The following is a 6,249-nucleotide window of genomic DNA, read 5'->3' on the forward strand; positions in this document are numbered from 1 at the left end:
TATAAGCAAAGAATCACACAGAAATAATGATTTCCGGAAAAAGGAACTTGTGACACGTTAATCGTAACTTGTGACACGGAAAAAAGAACTTGTGACACGTTAATTGACAATGAGGTCACATCTTTTTGGAAAGTGGTCACACATTATAATTCATACTAACAACGCATATTTTATAAGAACAAAATAAACAGATTTCCTCTCAATATCACTATTGACCGGATGAGGGACGAGAATAACCTTTCATTATTTTCTGTGTTACTGCACGGGACCAATATTTAATTCATATTGCAATACAAGAGTGCACACGCTGAAATGTCTCGCCTTCTATACTAAGCATTGATATTGTGTTGATAGTCCTAAGTAAAAAGCTAAGCTTAATAACAACTGTACCATAAACTTAACATTAACCAAGATAACTAAACAAAGACCAATGAACCTTGAAAATGAGGTCAAGGTCAGATGAACCATGCCAGGCAGACATGTACAGCTAACAATGCTTCTATACAACATATATAGTTGACCTATTACTTATAGTTTAAGGAAAATAGACCAAAACACAAAAACTTAACACTGTGCAATGAACCGTGAAAATGAGGTCACTGTCAAATAAAACCTGCGCGACTGACATAAAGATCATTAAATATTTCCATACACCAAATATAGTTGACCTATGGCATATAGTATTAGATAAAAAGACCAAAACTCAAAAACTTAACTTTGACCACTGAACCATGAAAATGAGGTCAAGGTCACATGACATCTGCCCGCTAGACATGTACACCTTACAATCATTCCATACAACAAATATAGTAGACCTTTTGCATATAGTATGAGAACAACAGACCAAAAAAACAAAAATTCAACTATAACCACTGAACCATGAAAATGAGGTCAAGGTCAGATGACACCTGCCAGTTGGACATGTACACCTTACAGTCCTTCCATACACCGAATATATTAGCCCTATTGCTTATAGTATCTGAGATATGGACTTGACCACCAAAACTTAACCTTGTTCACTGATCTATGAAATGAGGTCGAGGTCAAGTGAAAACTGTCTGACAGACATAAGGACCTTGCAAGGTACGCACATATCAAATATAGTTATCCTATTACTTATAATAAGAGAGAATTCAACATTACAAAAAATTTGAACTTTTTTTTCAAGTGGTCATTGAACCATGAAAATGAGGTCAATGACATTGGACATGTGACTGACGGAAACTTCGTAACATGAGGCATAGTATGAAGCATCCAGGTCTTCCACCTTCTAAAATATAAAGCTTTTAAGAAGTTAGCTAACGCCGCCGCCGTAGCCGCCGCCGCCGCCGCCGGGTCACTATCCCTATGTCGAGCTTTCTGCAACAAAAGTTGCAGGCTCGACAATATGTAGTATTAGTCCCAGTTTACAGATTGATATGGTCAATTTAAATTTAATTTATCATTTCAACTCATTTTCCTCGTTTATAACATCCCAATCTGGTCGTGAAATAAGAATTTCCGTCTTATACACGACATTTGTCTCTAAGAAAAGTTATGTGACTTATATACTCATCTCTGAATATGTTGTTTTACCTATATATCTTAATCAGAGACATTTACAGTCAGCCTTAAAATACCAAGGTTTAAGGTAGAACAAGAGGCTGTCACAACGACAGCAAACCGGATTTATTAACATTTATTTGTGTCCTGGCAATATCACAAGAACCATTACTGATGAATGGTGAAAGTGAAAATCGTCAATATCATATTTGACCTCCATTTTGTCATCAGTATCAACATATTAAAATTTGAAAAGCTTAGATTGAATGGTTCATGAGTAAATGCAACAACGTGAATGGAAACGCAATTTTACAATCTTTCAAGAACCATAACTCCTGAACGGTAAAAGTCAAAATCGTCATTATTGAACTTTACCTCTATTTTGTCATCAGTAACAACATATAAAAATTTAAAAGCTTTGGTTGAATAGTTCATGAGAAAATGCACGGACACGACTGGAAACACCATTTTTCAATCTTTCAAGAACCGTAACTCCTGAACGGTTAAAGTCAAAATCGTCATTATTGAACTTGACCTCTATTTTGTCATCAGTAACAACATATTACAATTAGGGAAGCTTTGGTTGAATAGTTCATGAGTAAATGCACGGACACGACTGGAAACTCCATTTTTCAATCTTTCAAGAACCATAACTCCTGAACGGTAAAAGTCAAAATCGTCATTATTGAACTTGACCTCCATTTTGTCATCAGAAACAACATATTAAAATTTGGGAAGCTTTGGTAGAACAGTTCATGCGTAAATGCACGGACACGACTGGAAACTCCATTTTTCAATCTTTCAAGAACCATAACTCCTGAACGGTAAAAGTCAAAATCGTCATTATTGAACTTGACCTCCATTTTGTCATCAGAAACAACATATTAAAATTTGGGAAGCTTTGGTAGAACAGTTCATGCGTAAATGCACGGACACGACTGGAAACTCCATTTTTCAATCTTTCAAGAACCAAAACTCCTGAACGGTAAAAGTCAAAATCGCCATTATTGAACTTGACCTTCATTTAGTTGTCAGTAACAACATATTAAATTTTAAAAGCTTTGGTTGAACGGTTCATGAGTAAATGCACGGACAACATTTGATTGCCGCCCGCCCACCCGCCCGACCGCCGTACATCCCTAATTCAATAACCGACATTTTTGTCACAAAAATCCGGTTAAAAAACCGACACAAGTGCCTGTGCTATTGTGTTCTATCCTTCAATTATCCTTTTTTCTTACAAAATAAAGAACTGTATTGCAATTTGGTTAGAATTTTGAATAAACCGCAACTACGTGTTGAGCAATACTAACAATCAAGTCATAGAAAGTTTATTCAAATGCAATTACGTTATCATTATTTCGTGTTTCGTAAGACTCTCATGTGACGGTCGAGTCCAAAAAAAATTTAAAAAGCTAAATAAATATGAAGTTGAGGAGCACAAGAACTCAACATTCCAAAAGGTTGCCAAATACAGCAAATGTAAACTATTCCTTGGGTAGAAAATCCCCAGTGTTTCAAAAAAATCCAAAACTTTAAATACAGTGAATCTATAATTATGGCCATATCAGTGATAATTCTTGCCAACAAAAAAAATTCTGTCTACTAGACTGGTGATACCATCGAGAAGGAAACCTACACCAGCAGTGGCATCAAGTGGTTGTAAATAAACTCGTCATAGATGCCAGGATGAATAATGTGTACGGCAAACGCAATTGTACAAAAACTCACCAGTGACGCTCGAATCAAAAAAGTTTAAAACGCCGAATAAAGTTTTGTAAACAGTTAATTTATAGATATGATCATATCAATGACTACTGGGCTGGTGATACTCTCGGGGAATTAAAACTCCACCAGTAGTGGCATCGACCCAGTGGTTGTAAATAAACTCATCATAGATAATAATAAAATTTTATATCCACGCCAAACGTGCGTTTTGTTTACAATATATTCATCAGTGACGCTCGAATGTTCATGTTTCTACTATTTGTTGTCATTTATTGTAACAAAATTATCATAAGCAATGAGAGAATTGATTTCTATGGCGTTTGCCGTACACATTATTCATCCTGGTACCTTTGATAACTATTAACACCACTGGGTCGATGCCACTGCTGGTGGACGTTTCGTCCCCGAGGGTATCACCAGCTCAGTAGTCAATATTTAAACTGAGAAATTCACATTGGACAAACAGGTGTTTTTGATGTAGTCGCTGAACCATGAAAATAAGGTAAAGGACAATGGAAATAAGACAAGTGTAAACTAGAAAACTGTTAATAACAAAGTAAATATTAGTGTCCAAGTCTGTGTCTCTACTCATGAAATTGGTGTTTTCGTGTTCTTATATCTTAAATTAGATTATTCAGTACAGATAATTAAATAGTATGCCAGTAAAAAAATATACAAAAACGAAAATTTAAGGTTCTAAAAAGTGTGCAATATTATCGATAGCAGACTAGGACCAATATAAAACATTACATTTCCGCATACGATTAAAACGTAAGCAGGTTCAAGTAGTAAGTACTTACTCCCATTCCCAATCTTTTACATTTTGCATAATCCCTTCAAAAATTATATTCAATCGTACATCATTTTAATCACAGTATCTATGATGAGTCTATTCAAAACCACTGGGTCGTTGCCACTGCTGGTGGAGCTTTCCTCCCAGATTGTATCAGCAACCCAGTAGTCAGCACTTCTGTGTTAATCATTGATATGATAATAACTATAAATGAACTTTTACAAATATTGAAAGGAGTAGGTCCAGTAAGACCCCTTTTTGGCCCCAAAATATAGCAGTTTTACAAAATTGTTAAAATAGAAACTTTTAGTTATTTGAGCTGCGTCGGATAGAAATCGACCTTATGCAAACGAAAATCAATACCTCTGTTAACCTATTTTGGGTTAAAATAATTTTTACGGAAAGTCTGTAATTGTTCCGAAAGTAGGTTTTCATAAGAAGACAACCCTTTTAAACGGACAAAAAATGCAGCTTTTATATCTTAGTTATTCCAAATTCGATCAAAGTCTTAGATATGTATATATGTACATGCACTTGCATAAGGTCGATTTCTATCCGACGCAGCTCATTTATTGGAACGTAGAATGCCTGTGCTACATGAATATGGGCTGTTTTTGACAATACAATGCAGTATATCGGGTACTAGCATCATTAAGTCATGCTAAATTACTGAAATCTTCACAATTTTAGCATTTTAGTTAAATTTTAGACGTTTCCGACTTAAATAAATGTGGCCGCATTTGTGTTCATTCTTAATATTGAAATGTAAGAGGTATTTAATAATACATAACATATATAAAGGTTGAGGATGAACACGGATGCGGCCACTTTCATATCTGACAAAAAACCATCTAAAAAGTGACATTTTTTGGCAAATTTGATAGATTTTTCATATTTAAGCTAGAATCGGAGCGTTTATAATGAGTAAATCAGTTAAACTCTTTCACATTAACTAATTGAATCAACTGAAATAGACACTTAAGTGTTTATAAAGTGTCCAAAATCTTTCGTCAGATGAAAGTGAAATTTGAGGCCAAAATCTGCCCTTAACCTTGTTCGAAATACCAAGGATTTTTTAGATTGATTAAGCTGTAATTGACAAAACCTTTCGGAAATTTGTGTCCTCAATGCTCTTCAACTATATTTGGCCTTGTTTGGTTCCTGTTCAGTGTTTTGAAGACGAAATTTTAATCGGATAGTAGTGAGGATAACGCATTAACTGACAAATAAGAGGTTAATTTAATTAAATAGGGGGAAGATTCCAATCCCGTGAAGGAATTGTTGATTAATATGAGATTTAGAAAACCTTATTTTCAGAAGCACAAGATGAAATATTCTTTGCATTTCCCATTACTTTTAACTGTTGTATTCATGATTTCTTTACGCACAGATAAAGATGATGACAATTATGGACATATTCTCTCCAAAGGATCAAACACTGTTTAATTTCATATCAGTATTTCATATTTTCGTACAATTAACGATTTTGCACTTGCTTGATTAAAATAAAAACACACTTACATATATGTCAGTCCTAGGTCATACTATTGTTTACTGAATAGAAATCTTTTTCAAAAATACTTTTAAAAACTTGAACAAGATGTCCTTTGAAGTTCATTGAAATCCAAGATGTCAAATCACAAAACTGTAATATTATGAACGACTTTGAAATTGTACATACCATAAGAAAGCACCAATAAACAAGAGGAACCAAAGTAAACAAAAAGTACCTATGTTGTAAATGTGAGTAAGAATAGTAATATTTTCCTTTGTGAGGTTTATATATTCAAATCAATAAAGGGCAATAGATCACAATATTTTCAATTGAAAGTTTTTCTAGTGTTTACATGCAGACAAAAGTAGCCAAGGTTGTTGTTGTTTGAATTCAGTATTATATTCCTATACTCACAACTCAGATCACAAATTTAAGTACTTCAATTTCAATGAAGATAATATTAATTGTAGATAACGATGATTGAACTGAAATTTGTTAATGAACACCACAAGTATCCCATTTTGTATTGGCTTCTAAAATGTTTATCACTAGGGGAAAAACATTTACAAAAAAATTAAAAGATAACCAAATTGTTCCGGGTAAAATAAATTGCAATTAAAATGACTGAGAGTCTAAGATTGCAACCATTTTTTTTTCAAAAAGAATTAAAATTAAACAATTATGGGACGTA

The sequence above is a fragment of the Mytilus galloprovincialis genome, chromosome 6 (assembly GCF_965363235.1).
Source record: "Mytilus galloprovincialis chromosome 6, xbMytGall1.hap1.1, whole genome shotgun sequence".
In the NCBI taxonomy this organism is placed as follows: Eukaryota; Metazoa; Mollusca; class Bivalvia; order Mytilida; family Mytilidae; genus Mytilus; species Mytilus galloprovincialis.